The 18195-nt window shown below is 41.4% G+C and overlaps 1 protein-coding gene across 1 annotated transcript in view; it reads right to left on the reverse strand.

Annotated features, from left to right (window-relative positions):
• The window catches only part of c1qtnf4 (C1q and TNF related 4), a 50283-nt gene extending 32369 nt beyond the window's left edge, over window positions 1-17914 (reverse strand). The window contains exon 1 of the mRNA XM_079667194.1: window positions 17554-17914. The gene's annotated coding sequence lies outside the window, so the exon portion shown is untranslated. The remainder of the gene's footprint in view (window positions 1-17553) is intronic.
• Between the last annotated feature and the right edge of the window lie 281 nt (window positions 17915-18195).

The following is an 18195-nucleotide window of genomic DNA, read 5'->3' on the forward strand; positions in this document are numbered from 1 at the left end:
AAGTATAAATATAGTATAAGAATATGGCAATTCGCCTTTATTGATGTATGCATATATTTAGGAAAAAAAAAATTATTTTGGAAAAAAACCGAATATCCGAATAATGAAATTGAAACCCGAATAGTTGGCCAACGAACGAATACTCGAATAGTCGAATATTCGGGTACAGCCCTACCCCCCACATATCTTTGAATTTTATAAAGATGTCTTCCTGTGTCACTAATGTCCCCATCTTCTTGCCATGTTGTTTGTGCATATTTCTGTATGAATGTTTTAACCTCCGCTTTGCTAAGTGGAACTTCTATGTCTGTGTCTGTGCATATCCACCTGTTCATTACCCTCCACACCAACATGAGCAGGAACCCAGATGAAACTAGTTGCTATGCCTCAGTGATATGATTTGCGGGATTGTTGGTACGATAGTGCGAGTTTCATGGTCACTACATCTTTTTGTTGAATTATGCACTGATTGTTCAATCCTTAAAGGTCCCATGTCATGCTTTTCCGGTTTTTACCCGTCCCCTTGTGTGTTATGAAGGTTTTTCTGCATGTAAACTTTCTGCAGAGTCTCAAACCCTCAAAGTACACCCTGTAGCGAGTAAAACTCTAAAACAGAAAAGACCTGTCTATCAGTGTTTCCGCCAGACCAGGGCTGAGAGGGCATCCACCCGAGAGAGTGTCACGTGACTTGAATTTTGAATTGAGCTGTCCCCTTATATAGGACCTAATATCTCTTTACGTTAGTGATTGGAATTACGGCTCTATTTAGTGAGCCGGATCATTTGGCTCGGCTCACTAATGGCACGTTTCCACTGCAGGCCTCGCTCGGTTTGGTTAGGCCTTATTAGGCCCGGCTCACTTTAATGCTGTGCTTCCATTACAGTTTAGGAGCTGGGGCAGTAACTATAGTAACGCAGTGTAGGTGGAGCCGCAACATCATCTTCAATGAGCGCCCGTGAGCACCCCAGAAAAAACAACATCAGCCGTTAGCTGTTTGCACTCATGCTCTTCATATCTGTTCAGAAACTAGACAAAAGTTAAACAAATACAAACCACTGACTGTCTGTGTCATGGCGAATACAGTCGCTGGTTTATTTATGTCTGTATAGGCCGTTGTGAGTGTGGACCAAGCGGCAAACTCTGGGGAAGAGCCGGGACGCTAATACGGAAGTGCCTCAAACTGCAGTTCATCAAACTGCAGTTCATCTAGTGGCCAGTAGGAGCAATCTGCAGAAGGGAGCAATTTCCATAGACCCCCATGTTAAAATGCCCAACTTTACAGCAGAAATAAACATGTTTACATCGTGGTTCAAAAAACCATATTCTCTGTATAGTTAGATCCCCCCTTCATGAATATGGATTGGGGGGTGAATTTTTTCTCAACTCATCTGTTTAATTAATATTAAAGCTTTTGCATAAATTAGGGCGTGGTCACTTTGATGGACATGTACATGCCTCACTGTCAGCTAACAGCAACTTGTCCACTCTGCTAGGCTACAACCATAGAGGCTACAACGTTAGTTAGTTGTAGTTACTGTGCTTGACCCTTTAGCTTTAGCCGTGTTCGTGGTGATTGTGCCTTTTAGGGAATATTGTTACAAATACCAGACAATTAAAATGTTGTGCTGTGCGCTTGAATGTACTAACAGAACTTCCAAGAATATCAGTATGAGAAAACGACACCCTCTGTCCTTAGACCCTCACATCGTACAATGAAAAACCTCCGGAGAAAAACCCACAGTTTAAAGGGGGAAATGGGAGAAAACCTCAGGGAGAGCAACAGAGGAGGGATCCCTCTCCCAGGACGGACAGACGTGCAATAGATGCCGTGTGTAAATCAAAGAGATAATACATTTTACAGCACAGGTAGGTAGACCAAATGTTTGGAAATGCATGTCTATATTACGAAGATCACGCATTTTAAAAGGTTTTTCGCCTGCCGGCTGTCTGCAGACTTGTCAAAGCATTAATTCATGGTTTTTACTAACCGGTATCAGTATGTTGTTACTTCGGCATCATTTTGAAACGTGTATTACAATTAAATCATGGTCAAATATGTTCATCTTGTTGTAGTTTTAGCCCCCTTGACAGCGATTCTCTCTCTAGTTTAGCAAACTCAGCCCGACTCAGCCCTGTTTGTTGGCCTCGATAGAACCACGATTTAGTCGGGCCAGAAAAAAGGTGAAAAAGTAGCCCCGGGCCAAAACTAGGCCAAGTGGAAGCGCAACCAAAAACGGGCGCTGCGAGGCTCCGGCGCTCGCAGTTCACAAGCATGGCAGCATGGGTTCAATACTCCGAAAATAATCCCAATAGGCTCCTTTGCCCCTCCAACAGAGGGCTGTCCTTGTCCTTTTTCCTTTTCGTCATTTCAAGCGATTTTTTTTTTTTTTTTGGACGCCCTCGGCTCGAGTTCAGGCCGTTCCGAGCTGAATAAGGCCGTCAAACGACGGCAAGACGCCCCCCTGGCGGAAACACTGGTGTCTATGCTGCCCCAGAACGCCTCGTTGGAGATTTTTTTCTTCCTGCTCATAGTGACGTAACGCTGCAGAGCTCCGCGCACCCACACACTCACTCAGCCTTATCTTTTCTCAACCGCGGTGCTCTGCGGAGCTCCATAGAGCTCAGGCTGTGAGTGTGTGTGTGCGCTCAGGCTGAGTTCTGTGGTGTCTCGTTGTCTCGCAGACCCCACGCAGACCCCACGCAGACCCCACACAGCAACCAGGAAACAACACCAGTAATCCAGCTCACACAGTCCGCTCCACGAGCCTCAAACAAACGCCATTGTAACACATAATCACACATCCAAGCACGGTGGGCTCATAGGGAGGGAGGGAGGGGGGGGGGCAGGAGCTCCAACAAGGCGTGTAGGACAGAGAGTGAATACACATACTATACAGAGATGCTGTATGAGAAACCAATGTGATTTTGGAACATTGAACAGTATAAATCTATTCTAGTAGACCTTAACAATGGAATTATGATCAGTAGAAATGGCCATGTCATGGGACCTTTAACACACTCAACACAACATGGTGCACTATACAGGTTCACATTTTGACACATTTAGTTATTAAATAGATCTTTTGAAGCGTTTGTATCTGAATTTTTGGACACATTGAAACCACATATTGTCACTATTACATTTCTGTTTATGCAATGCTTTTTGGAAATGAGTTAACTTGGTAATGCTGGTATGTGTAGCTTTGATCTTTAGACAGAGCCAGCCAAGCTGATTTCCTTGTTTTTTTTGTCTGTATGTGTTAAAGATCTGCAATCCTATCATCAGAGACTAATTAAATTGGCATTGTAAGAACGTTTTTTTTTCTTCTACGTATATCAGCGGTTCATTTATGACTAGTGTGAAATATTATTTATTTGACAGTAGGTTATGTCAAATATGAATGATCTGTAATGTTGGTAAGATCCAACTTACATCATTCCTGCTAGTGTCCAGCTTAAAAAAGGAATACTAAAGGCATACATCTCCATGTATGCTCATGTTTACCCACTCACAAAAGATGAAACATCTTTTGCTTTATGAGTTCAGACAAACATCTATTGTGACGCTCCAGCTCAAGGCCTACCGCCCCCGTCTCCCAACAACAAAAGGGGGGAGTGGTGGGGGCAGCCTCCTCCTCTCTGACTGCTATCTAAAATATAAAAGCGCCTTTGAAAATGACTTCTGTTAGAATTTCAGCATGCAGCCTTGAAAGCCTCGAAGAACAGGGAACAGGTCCAAATCTTTGGCTTGAGAGGAGAGAAGCTTGATCCTGATGAGGAAATAACCACTGCCTCTGACACTTTTGTTTAAAGCAGTTCGCCAAACCATATGAATAAGAAACATTAAATGCTGCAGGCCATGGACACTTTGTGCTTATTTATGGTTTTCTATCCCTCCTTATTTGTAATGTCAAGAACAAGGATGCTCATGCAGATACAATCTAAATATGCCCTCTATCTTTGTCGAACTGTTTTGTGATGAAGTATGCACATTTTGTCTCTCAGAACACAGTGTTGTCAGAAAGTATTAGGGCAGTGATGTTTTCATAGAGTTGCAAGGTTGAAATGCTGACTTTCAGCTTGTGTTCACGTCCATACTGGCTGAACAGTCTTAACTTATATTACTTAATACTTTTTAACAACTATTCCCGATATAAAAAACAAACAAACAGAGAATCAAATGTGAAATGTGTCGCTTGTAGTGAGGTACCAGAGAGAATTATCAACGGCATATGTAGCTCTCATCAGCTTTGCTTAAAGAGTGGTGCAGGAATGAGTCCTAAAACACAAAGTCCTAGCCTTTTACCACTTCTGGTTGCTTTTTCTTGAAGTCAATGTGTTTTTTTATGTGTTTGAAGTAAGAAGTCAGAAAAAAGGTCTGTGGTTCACACAACCTTATGAGATTTTACCGCAAAAAACGTCAGTAATTACCCCACTGGTGAATCTCTAAATCTTCTTTATGTCATAAAAACGACGGTTGTTAACATGTGACTAAATGAGACCACTAAACGTCATCACACAAGTCCGCCTTTAGCGATGCACAGCAATGTGACCGTGATGTAGTTCTTTATAGCTTTTTATCTCTGCCGATTGCATTTTCCATTTCGAAAATCACAAAGTTGTGTTAATATGTGGAGTTTATCCTGCTGAACAACACATGTAAACTATTATACCAAAATCCAATGGGGAAACCAATGCTTTCCAGGTCGGTCTACAAAAATACGTCATCACTGCACCACTATAGTGAGTTCCTGCTCATTGTTTATCTGTCCTGCTCACAACCTGACTGTCTGGTTCGCTCTTACCGCCGTTCTAGTGCTGTTTCCAACTAGCTCAGAACCGGACGGCTGACACACAAAGTTAGATACTATATCGTCAGATCATTCTTTCAGGATTTGGAGACCAAAACTGGAACTAAAAGAGAGGTGATATTGGATTAATGTTCATCAGGTAGACTGAGATCTGAATTATATGATCATATTGTGCTCTACTAGATATGTTAATATGCAGCTGTTTGCTGTGACAGCAGGTTTTTAAAGTATAAAAACGGGCTTCTGTTTCTACATTGTTTAACAGACTTGTACTAAAAATGTTGCACTGTAACCCCAGTCATTGTTGCATTGCAAATCACATTTTCTTGACTACAGTACCAAATAAAATACACATCAGTGTGTTCTACTTTAACCTTGTCCCTATCCTTTATCCTCTCAGCCACACCTACGCATACATGTGTGATTATGTACTTTTCCCATGATGCATTTCAGCAATTACTTGCCTGACCTTGATTCATGTTATACTGTGAAATGTAAACTATTGTGACCGCAACAGTAACAACAAGAGGTTATTGCTACAATGGCTGATGATGTTCTCCCTGTATCATAACATTGGTGCAAAAAAAGTGATGGTGCTGTTGTATTTCCAAACCCTAGAAATATACTAATGCATTATTCCTTCTGGGAGGTTATTTAAATGAGTTAGAAACATGCACAGTAATGTTCTGTCTATTGTTTTAATAACTTAAGTATTGTTCTTCATAGTTTTAAACAGGGTTTTCATACATGTAATATACTAACTCAGGCCAACTTGGTTGTAAAGGAACCAATAGCGTAGCCAGTTGTTGTGTACTTAAACTCTTTTTATTTTGAGGCTAAACTGAAAGTGAGCACAACCAAAAGCCTGCAATTACCCCCTATTGTAACTATGGTGGATCAAAGTCGAACCACAAGGTTGCTTATTTGTTAATAATTGAACAATTTCTCAATTTTCTCTTCCACGTAAAGACCTTTCTAATCGTCAAACAGCTTATTTAATTGAAAATACATTTGATGAAAGCAATGTTACTGATAGGAATGACAGCCAAAGCATATTGAAAAAAATAAATCTCTTTTATAAAGTGCATACAAATATTGGCTCTCATCATATACAATAAGATTTTTGGAGATATTACAAAAGACTCCTTCAAACCGCTGCTTGCCACATTCCAATAATACACCTAAACCGTCATCATATACCAGAGGTTGGTATAATAGTCGATATAATTCCCCCGGCAAACTTCAGAGGCCTTTCAAATCTATCGCGCTTTGCCAGTTTAAAAAAGAAAATAAATCAATATGTGTTACCTGCTTCTCTCAGCGGGGCGAGCCACTGATTGAAAAACTCAGAAACCTGCAGGGCTGATCAGAGAAAGCACAAACTACAGCTTTATTTCACTTCATACTTTCAATTGGATGCAAAACCCAAATATATTAATAAAGCAACATGTTCCTACAGACAAAATCCCAGCCCCTAAAGCTTTGTATAATGATCAATACTGCGGCTCTTTTCTCCACGGAGCCTGCAGGGCCGCTTTGTGACTGATGTTCTGAAGCCGCCTCAGTCGGCCTCCTACCTGCTGGGTGGGCCAAAGCAAAGTGCAGGCTTCTGAGGGAAGGTGGATACAAAAGATCCCACTTCTGGCTGAAAGCAAATATGGAAATGTACCATGTAGAAGTGCTTAGTGTTATGAACCAATCCTGAAATCACTAGGACGATACAAAATCATCTTGTGTTTATGGAGCAAAGATTGCAATGTCTTTTAAAATCAATACACACTGTGTGCAGACAAAGGCTGAAAGGAGTGTGAAGTTTATGGGCAGGAGAACTGAGTCCGAACTAAACTACCTTTTTTTTGGCTCTAGTACAGTATATAAATATTAGGGGTGTAACGGTTCACAAACATTTCGGATCGCTACGTACCTCGGTTTTTAGGTCACGGTTCGGTTCGGTACGTTTTCAGTACAGCAGAAAAAATTATCACAAAACATAAAATATATATATATTTTTTTTATTTGTATTAAACTGTGAATAATGTATTCACTCAAATAAATACAAAATAAAATAAGCATTAAGGTGCAGCATTTCGATGAACTGAAATAATCTGTATTTGAACTGTACAGTACTAGTACCTAAGCAGCCAGTTTGACATTATGACTTGCTTGTCATTGTATTTTCACGTTTTTTTAAAGAAAGATGAACTTGTCCACATTGCTTGCTGAAAGGACAGATCTGCTGGCACTAACAATGTCTCCTGCTATGGAGAACACCCTCTCGCTAGGGCAGTGGTTCTCAAACTTTTTCTGTCAGGCCCCCCCTTGGAGAAAAAAAAAAGTCGGGCCCCCCCAACACAAATAGTCAGGCTCAGTGGCGGCGCCAGAAATTTCTTTTGGGGGTGCTGTGGGGTAGCTTGACGTTTCATAGAGGGTGCTCAAACATTTAGGGTTTCCCATTAATGTACCGGGCGCTACAGTGGAATTTTCTACTGCAACATTCCCCACGCATATACACAGTGAGACAGTTACAATGAAGGCTCGCTAATCAGCTCACGGCATAGGGTAAAGTGCTATTTTTATAGGTGGTGTGTGGACCTCACATAGGGGGGTCTGGGGGCAAGCTCCCCCGGGAAGATTTATTTTTAAATATTGAAGTTAAATGCACCAATCTGGAGCACTTTGAGAGCAAAATGAAGAGATCTATGGATACATCTCTCAACACCCATATGAAACAGAACTGTAAACAGATTTACTTTTTCTTTATGGATATTTTACAAATCACCCTTTTAAACGTTATTCTTGTTTTACTGCCATATAGTATTTCATACCTGTTTTTCATTTATTCTCTTATATATAACTATAATGATCATATAAACATGTGCCTCAGAAATAATTGATTACATTAATCGTGACCAAACCGTTTGAGACCCACTGAGATAACTTAGACTAAAGTGAACTATCTAAACACTGAGAGTCCTTTAGCTCAGGGGTTCCCAACCCCCGGTCCGCGGACCGGTACCGGGCCGTGGAGGTGTTACTGCCGGGCCGCGAAATGGCTGTGAGTTTATCGTAATATTTTCAGAATTAGATGATCACAATGATAACATATTTAAAAATATGTTATCATTGTTCATTTATGCACAGAGAAAGTTACCGGTGCGCCAATAGGAAGTGGAGCACACAGGGGACAACCGTTTAATCGCAGACTGTTATGTTTATGTGGGGAAGTGGCAGTGCATACATTATTTGAGATATATTTCGAACTCGGACTTCATTTTAAGGACATTGCGGCCAGGGGTGTAGAGCTATTTTTTTTATTTGTAAAACCTCCTTCACTTCATGAAATAGCTGCAGCATCAGGAGGCAGCCTCTGAGAAGTGCAGCACCAGCGTGTACACACAGCCTTCACTGTGTTCCCCACTGCAGGCTGCTACGTTTCACACACACACACCGAACGGCCTGATTATTACCCCTATTAATCGTTGTATGAAGGAAATGTCCGGTAACAAAGGCACATGATGTGTGTGTGTGTGTATGTGCTCTGCTCAGCTCCGCTGTGTGTGTGTGTATGTTCGGTGTGTTTGTGTGTGTCCAACAATGGCATTTGTTTTCAAATTACCATGAACAGTAATTTACACACATCTGGCCAACTCCATAGGTATGTGGGTGTTCCCAAAAGAAGTTAGTTTAATCTTAATCTCGATGTAGTTCTAAATGCTGTCGGAGTGCACCGGAACGAACGCCCCGGTATGACGTTATTATGGCTGGCAAACAAGCCTAGGGGTCTCCCTGACATTTCAGTTATATCAATATGTGTACAGTGGTCCTAATTTGTTTTGATTGTATCCTGGTTTTAAACTTTGTTAATATGCTTTGGATGCATATTGCTCTATTATTTGTTACATACAATGTAACAGCCTGATATTGCCATATTAGGCTATATTATATTATATATTATATTAATATTTGTAAAGCGGTCCTAATTTTTAGTTTTAATTGTATCCTGGTTTTAAACGTTATTAATATGTTTTGGATGCATATTAGTATTTCTTCAGGCTGTTAAAAACAATTAGCCTCTGTTGCCACCTGCTGGTGAGTAAATATTAAAATCAGCTAAAATTGACAACCGGTCCGCGATTTTTTTTTAATGTATCTGCCGGTCCTTGGCACAATAAAGGTTGGGAACCCCTGCTTTAGCTCACTGAGTCTCTCAGTCTGACAGGAGGGGACTCTCCTCCACTTTGTTGTTGAAAAAGCTCCTTATGTCCGTTAGCGTAGCTCGCTAGCACCAGAAGCTAACAACAACGATCCCCGGTACCAGTGCGCTCTCTCTCTCTCGCTCGCACACACAAAATGGCTCGTTCCACACACACACAGAGCCGAGCTTTAATGAAACACAGAGACCCAGACGTAATAGTACTGCATCATATTATTTTCGATTAAATAATTTTTCAATTTATGATTTTTTATTTTTTTATCTTTTACATTTTTTATTTTTACCATTTTTCCTCCTGGTCTCCCGCGCCCCCCCTGGTATGCCTCTGCGCCCCCCAGGGGGGGCGCGCCCCCCACTTTGAGAACCACTGCGCTAGGGACAGAGGTAGCAGATACAGCCAGGTAGCGCTTTGCTAACATGGCAACATAAGGACATTTGGCGTTTGTAATAGCTTTGGCTCGGTCTGAACTTTTTGCGAGTGGTGGAGGCTTAAATGCTAGTGGGAGTTGGGTTTGCACTTCAGTCTTTTTTTCTTTTGGTACCGGTGATATTCACGTTCGGGTGATGCCTTTTCAAATGAGTGTGCAAGTTTGATGTATTGCCAGCCGCGTAACCAATTTTAGTTGAACAATGCCAACAAACAGCTTTGGTTCGGTCCACCTGTCTTTGTCCGTCATCCTTGTACGTAACTGCGAAACCAAAATGTTCCCAAACCGGAGACTTCAGTGATGCTGGAGAATTTTTCGAGCTCAACTTTATCTGCGTTCGCAATTTCGACAGTTCCTCAAATGACTGACTAAATTTGAACGCATCCCTGTGACCAGCTCTCATACTGCTCTCATAGTATGCCTCTCGTCCAATGAAAGGACTTGCTCGCTCTATGACGCGTTGAACCCAATGTGAGCAAATTACTCTGAATGCTGCGACGCAGCACCTGATATTACTTCCAAAACGTTGTTCACGTTCTCAATTTTTTTACGTTTAACGTTATATTCGTTCGGTATGGTACACACGTGTACCGAACCGAAGTGCACGTACCGAATAATTTTTGTGCGTGTACCGTTACACCCCTAATAAATATGTATTGCTTTTTACTTCACACGGCCATCGTTTTTGAAACCATGATACGAGTTCTACAAAGGATAACGTTGTCATAAAAGCAACCGTACAATTTTTTTTTTCTGGGACAAACTAGAAACATGAAGGATTCATGGGTTTTCTTTACTGACTAAAAGAGTAATCTGTTCACACATCACACGGCTCTAGGGAACACACAGGCAGACACCATTAGTGATCCTACACCAGCCAACAATCGGGACACTTTGTCTGCTGTAACAATGATGTTTTCCTCTGTAATGTGTTACAATCAGAAATGTAGATGTTGTTACTTCTTAGGTTTGGAAGACTACACTGACGTTTAAACAGGTCCATTTATTAGGGCCCATGTATTAAGACTCAGTCCCCATGCGTAAGTCCCAGGTTCGAATCCGGCAGGGAATTTACGTTAATGCCGCCGTCTCCCCCTTTTAACACGTGGCTTTGAACTCCCACGAGTAACACGCTTCAAGTAGATCGGTACAAGGGTTGCCGATTTAAATATGGACAGCATTTATCTATAGCACCTCAGTCACACACTCGGATTGCACAGAGTTGGGATCAATTTGAGGTTGAGTGTCTTGCTTGGACAACCTGCCAACCCGCTGAGCAGCAACAACAACAGCTGCCAAGATAATCAGGAAAACGGAGGGACATATTGATGTTTTCAGTATTAGACAAACTCACTTGATCACAAGCTCTGTTTCTTGCTGAGGGGAAGTTATACCATGAAATCCATTATGCCTCCCTTTAACACACTGCTTTACATTCACCCCCGTGGCTCGAGCGTGCCTGGAAAAAAGAACTGTTTTTGCAGCTGCATATCTCCTTGAGCTATAAATAATCAAATTTAAAATGATCTGCATGTTGCTGTCTCTAAAAAAGAAAATGTTCATGAGGCTTCTTGGATGTTTTAAACTACATATTGTTGTTAGGTAACCTCCTCAGCAATGCCACATGACTCTACTGTTTGTTAATGGGGATCAATATCTTGATATGGTGTACAATTTAAAAAGAAATATAATGTGAAATGTTATTCTGCTCCTGGTACTAGGATGGATTAAAAGCAGAGAACAAATGTCACTGTGTGCTGTGTGCTCTGCATGTGATACCATTGAAGAGGGGTTCATCCCTCAATTCTATTCTATCTATATTTAAACATTGCATTGTAGTTTGCATACTGTTTTATCACAAAAATGATTTTCATTGGTTTTGCCTTGGATAAAATAAAATGTGTAAATATATCAAATCTATTTCAGACGTATTCAAATATCTGTAGTTTTTTGACATTTTAAATACAAAAACATGAATTTCTCTGGCTTTTGCGAGAATTAAAATGTTTGAATGATTCTCTTGTCAAATCTATTCATTTAACATACATCTGAATTCAAAGGGCTCCTATTATGCTATTTGGGGTTTTCTCTTTCCTGTAGTGTGTTCTATATGTGTGTGCATGTAAATGGTCTGCAAAGGCTACAATCCCAAAGACCCCTCCAGAGGGACTTTCTCTGTAGCCTCTTGCCACGCCTCATGCAAACTAGCATTGTGCACAGTGAAATGTATTATTTGCAGATCCTCTGCAATAAACAGTATTACTTTGCCATCCTTTCTAATTATTGGATCTTCTCTCAACTCTGCTTTTGGATGTTTGTATCCTTGCCAGGCCTGACACCACCCTCCTCTGCTTTACAACTGCACAAAGGGTAAAGAAAAAAAAAGTGTCTAATAAGCACCCCATCCACAACCTCAATGTTACAAGCTGGAGATGGAGTGCCCTGGTCACCTGGGACACAATATCAAAGAGAATCGGGGGGGCTGTTATCTGGAGGTGCAGTGACAGACCCCGGCTGCTGCTGCTGTCCCTCATTAGTCCCCCTCCTCCTCCTCCTCTCCCCCCTCCTCTCTCGTCTTCAACACTTGTCACTGTGCTGTCAGCTTGCCTGCTCGACTGTAGCCACGGGACCAGCCTGGGGACCGGATGGATGGCATGGATGAAGGACAGAAAGAAGGAATAAAAAATGAAAGCTTCTCGAGGTGTAAGCCAGGCTTGTCATCTGAAGCAAACAACAGAGGAAGATCCATTTCTATGGACTCTAATCCATCCTGTAAATGTCTTCTTTCTCCTGCCACACTCTGAGTACAAAGAAAACCTGGAGCAGGAAGACTTGCTTTCTCAAAACTGTCAATTCAGCCTGTACCACTACAGGGACACAGAAATATAAAAGAAAGAGAAAAGTAACAGCGGTAGTGGCATCCTGGCGTCTTGCCAGGAAACACTGATGATGGTGACAGACGAGACAGGAGCAAGGCAGCAGACTGGGTTCACTGTGTGTGTGTGTGTCATTATGAGGACTTGGCAAACAAATGTCATCATTTATTGAGCCGATTAATTAAAATGTGAGTAAATTGCATGAAAAATCCCATTTACAAAATGTACAAACAATCTATTGGCAAGTTAGGTCTGTTTTTATTGTCTGGTTCTGGATTCTGAATGTTATATTTTCCAGGACAGCCGGCTCAATATTTATGATCTGAAACATCAACGGTTTTGGTGTCAGTTCCTTAGTATCAAAGAGCTGCTTTTTTAGAGCTGCCATTTTACTTTCAGACAAATATTGCAGTGAACCATACTTAAGAGGAGCAACACTTATTAATCCATTCAGTGCTTGAAATTAATCTGGTTTTATCGCTCGCTCATACATTCTCTCCTCCACTGTTTCAGTTAACTCCAGGTATTCATTAATTGAGCAAACCGATGGTAAATCCTCAAGATCAACAAATCGGTGTACTGAAGCTAGTGTCACTATCTGAATCTCCTTTTGCAGAATACTACAGAAGCATGCTTATGTTTACCATCTCAGTTTTGAGTCTTAGCATGCTATCATTTGCTTATTAGAACTTTACATTAAGTAACCTATTGTTATGGATGATTTAAAGCTTGTTAGTTTAGAAGGAATTGGGAATGTGTTCATAAAGTACAGGACAGACTGAATCTTTTACCTTAGGATGATGATGGTATTCAGCCTCTGGGCACCATGAATGTATTGAAATACGTGATGGTGATCCCTCAGATAATCGTCAAGACATGTCACTATAATCCAAAATGTTTTAACCTGCTTGTGGCACATAAAGTAATGGGATCACCACGATCAGTAGAATTTATTTTCTGAGGACAATGAATATTTGTTCAACATAACATGCCAATCCATCTGTGGGTTGTTAAAATATCTCAGTGGAGGATTGGTGCATAGACCAATGATGCCAACGCTAGGGTGAAAACTCTGATGTAGATAAAGGATTGCAAGTGTGACCCTTACACATAGTCCACCATGTTCCTACATTATCTCAGAAAGGGCTAATCAAACTGTGGCTCTAGAGAGGGCCATATACATTTTTACCTGAAGGCAACCATGGTCAAATGATGGTAAATCAAAAGCAGCCACCGGAATTGTGTGGCTCCTAAAGCAGTGTTTTAAGGATGGCCCCAGCTACCTGAAGGTCCTGAATTGTCTTGTAAAATTAGGGTTTAGCAGAAGGGGTTCTAGTTGGTTGCAATCTGCAACCACTTAATGCTGCAACATCCAACCCACTGTCTCTTTAACTGAGCGGAAGAAACATTTTAGCAAAGGACTCTTAAAGGTGAGGTATAGATAATTTTGGAGAAACCAGCTCGAGTGCGCAAGAATTTGAAAATACACAGCCGGGCCGGCTAAAATGATTTGTCGTTCTTTTTACAGTACTACGGCTTCCACAGATGACATTTTCTTAATGGATTTTTTTTGTCAAAGCAATTAAGATATTCATTGCTATCGGGATGTTAAGAGCATTCCATGGAATATAACAAAAGGGTATCTCGAGCCGGTTTCTCAAACTTACCTACCCCACCTTTAATTCCGACTTTATTGAGCTTTGTCACTCTCTAACGAGCAAATGCATCACAGGCCGATGGCGCATTAAAACATATGGAGGGAAAGATTCCCATGAAGGATTTGTATTTATGTGACTGGAGAGATGTTAAAGTGATCATAACGTTTTGGTACTTAGGGTTTTGTTTAAAGCAATGAGCAGTGAAGGCTATTATCTCAGGATGTCTCAGGAGACAGATCAGTGCAACAACAGGGATTATCACACGATGCCTCCCTGTATAACTCATATGTCTTCCACTGCCGTACTGTCATGTCTCTCCGCTCAGGGCTTATGGTCTGGCTTTATCCTAACAGTAATCCTAAAATCCTAAGTGAATGCTTGGAAATAATTTGGCTTTCACATCATAGCTGACTATGTGTTCACACTGTTGTGCTCACAACACACTCACCTGCAGTAAGTCAATAATCTCACATGATTTGAGGCACTTTGTTTTTTTTGTGTGGGACGTTTTCGAGGACTGGCATGCTCGGAGGAAACAGCTATCCATATGCTTTGAGTATTCTGGTTGTTGTTTGCAGAGGTGTATTCAACAGCAGCTAAACAACCTTTGCCAATAGCCCACATCAGTTTTATTTGGAACATACTGCCAGTTGTACTGTTACAGCACCAGCTTCGTCAATACAACAGGAACAGCAATGTGTGTGGACTTGATGGTTGCGTGAGATATCCTCCTAACTCTTTTTAAATAATCAACAACAGAGTATATTCTGCATCTATTACCTGTGGTTAAGAAACAATTTTTGTGTTTAAATAGTTTTTCTGCAAAGCTCTTTACAACAGCAATTCATTCTGCAGTTTAGAGATATTTCATATATAAAACCACCGCTATCCTCTGCTGAGTTATAGAAGGTCGTTCGTGTAATTGTTGCTCCTGCCTCACCCCTGAATCTTGTTCAGAAAACCAGGGGGCTAGACTCTAGAGGAAAAAATTCTGTATTACCCTCCCTGAATCATCTCTTTTAAAATAATGTGGTTACTATGGAAGTGAATTGCTTTAACCATGGAAATACATTTGTTATGCTATGTTGTAATTACACATCCCATACCACCCCCTGGTAATTACAAGATACGTTTCTTAGAACTATAAGATAAGATAAGGATTGCATAATTATGTTACGGCATAATTACAAGATACATCAGTCATAATGATTTCCTTTTTCTTTGGTGAATGCTATGCAATTTATGTAGGAATGGCAACAGATAAGTGCTGGTGTGCACTGGAGTACATCCTGTCCAGGACCTTTAATGAACTGAGATCCCTGCAGTCCTTTTTGTAAATAATCTTGTTGTCAGATCATCTGTCAGTAACATCTACATTCAGGGTGCATTGTTGTGCATTTGTTAAAGAAAGCAAACTGGGGATTGTTAGGCATATATAGTGTTGGAGAACAGAGTGAAACCAGATTTTCTACATGAAACATGATGCTTTTTAATTCCTTTTGATTTGGTACTATAATAGTTACCTAAGCCCTGTAAATTCTCTTTCGACCAATTTTAGAGGGTTTCTGAATAGCTTTAGCATTCAAGAGAGACATGGAGAGCCCAGACTTGGATAGAATAAGGTTAACTGTTTTCCCAATAAGAGGATGTGTGTTCCTGAATATCTGAGCAGAGTCACCACCCTGTCTTTTTTATAAGCTTGTGCGAGGTTGCAGTGGCATGAGGAAAGGCAGTGTAGTGCTTTATCCACATTCTGCAAACTGTTTCATCATACTAAGGAATTGTTAGTGTAGTGTATTGAGTTGGTATTCCTTTGTCGGATGCAGGCAAAGAGATGTGTCAATAGTGTTTCCTTCAACCTAAATAAGTCACATTTCCCCTCCAGACATACAGTACTTCCACTTCCCCATGTCACCTATTTCTATGCTTTCCCCAGATTGTCTTTGTTGCTTTCGAGCCTCTGATTTAGGTTTTGAAAATGTCTTATGCAACCTAAAATAATTACATTTCATCACACGGGATGAAAACTGAGATCTCATGGGTCAAAGACCTGTTTGTTTGAACCATCCATTACATCCATACCTATGACTATTTATACCACATCTCATGACTTCCGGAGAACTTGCTCTGGGCGTCTTCTGATGCAGCAGATGGTTTTATATAGTTATCACCTGAAAGCCTTCAGGATTTTAGCCTTTGCAGAACATTTACATGCACACACACACATATTTAACACACTACAGGATAGGGAAAACCCCAAAAAGCATGATATGATATCTTTAAGAGTGCCTTGTGATTCGGCATCAGTCACTGAAGGCTGTGAAAATATTTTACGTTTTTGACACCACGGGAATAAGACGGGGCTTCTATTTCAGCTGTATTTTGCTCATCAACAACAAGTGCTAGCTAACTGTACTAGTGATAGATGAAGTATATTTATTTAGTCGTACATGGCAAAACCAAAAAATGGAGCACAGAAGTGGGCCACACTGCAGGAGTGGGTGGAGAATTATCTTCACTAATTCAAACTGTATATCCAAGCTGCAATATTCCCCAAAGCAGCGAGCTCCAAACTTTACAGAACCGTCTCCCAAACCTTTAGGGGTGGATTTATAAGTAGAGCATTTCTTTACTTAACTCAGCATTATAGTGTGTATGTAAGAGTGTGTTAGTATGATGATATAGGTCAGAGTATCTTTTATCTGCTGCTTTCTCTGTTTGCTTTCCCGACATCAGTTTTGGATAAAACAGGGGAGAAGCAGCTGGACAGTCACACAAACACACAGACGCAAAGATGCTGCAAATAACACAAGCTTAGGCCTGTTTCCAAATGTGTAATCTGTGCACACACCTCGAGTCAGAGGATGAATCTGTTGCCTGCGGCAGCTGTGTGCCACCGATCTGGATTAAGATACTGTGTCTGCAGACAAAAGGAGTCACCTCCTCAGTGTGGGGAAGCCAGAGATAAGAGAGATCTCGTCACCTCCGTGGTATTAACAACCCCCCACTGCTACAGGGCTCATTTAATGAGAAATAAATAAAGCACAGGATATCCATGCATGTGCTGCAAGATGTTAAAAGATTGTCCTTTTGTACAGCACATAATATCACTCTAGCTATCACATATGATACTCACACATCATATATACATTCCTCCCTCAGTTGAAGTATCGCTGTTTCTGGAGATCAGTGCGAATAAATAATGCACTCTGCTCAGACGCGGCACGACTGCTGAACACACACGCTTTTTTTCACCAGCAGCACGCATCACTTGAGGAAAGCATTCATTAATATTACAGCATCACTTACACCCCATTGTTTTGTTAATCCGGAGAATGACACTCTTACATTGGGATGGACACATCACGTCCCGGACTCTTTCTCTTCTGTTGACATTCGTCCCTCAGGACACAGCAAAACCCCCCCACTGATGCCCCGGCGTTTTACGCTGCATGCCTGCACACTCACAACTTGAGCATCAAGTTCACCCCCCTCACGCTGTGTTCACCTTCATGAACCTGAATGTCAGCATTCAATTACAGCATGCAAAAATAAGAGTTTTCTCACCTGTATGTATGTATGTGTGCAGTCTTCTGTCCTGGATGTGGGTGTGTGAAGCGCAGAGATGAAACTTCTGTCTCTTCAGCGCTGTAGAAAAAACCCTCCCCTACTCTTCCTCTCTCCTCCCTCTCTACTCCCACCCTCCTCACTCACTCTCCTTGCTCTTTTTTTCCCTTCACTCGCTGTTTTTTCTCCATCTGCCTCTTTCTCCCTCCTTCAGTGTGTTCCTTCAACCTGCTGCTGTCTTTAAAGCTGAGTTAACAAACCCCCCCACACACACAAACACACACACAATATAAATGCTAAGAGGAGGTTGTGATCTGATGAGGTCTTGGAGGTGCAATGCGTACCACTGCAGTGGAGCTACTGGTGAGATGCTCTGTTAAATCAGGTGTGTGTGTGTGTGTGTGTGTGTGTGTGTGTGTGTGTGTGTGTGTGTGTGTGTGTGTGTGTGTGTGTGTGTGTGTGTGTGTGTGTGTGTGTGTGTGTGTGTGTGTGTGTGTGTGTGTGTGTGTGTGTGTGTGTGGATAAATAGGAGGGGAGGAGCCACCATGCCATAATAACTGCTGGGCTTTGCTATGTGGCGACGCCGCTGCCAACTTCCTCCCTCCTGCTCATTGTTGGGAGTCATTATCTCACCTTTGGGAG

The sequence above is a fragment of the Notothenia rossii genome (genome assembly GCF_949606895.1).
Source record: "Notothenia rossii genome assembly, chromosome: 2".
Taxonomy (NCBI): Eukaryota; Metazoa; Chordata; class Actinopteri; order Perciformes; family Nototheniidae; genus Notothenia; species Notothenia rossii.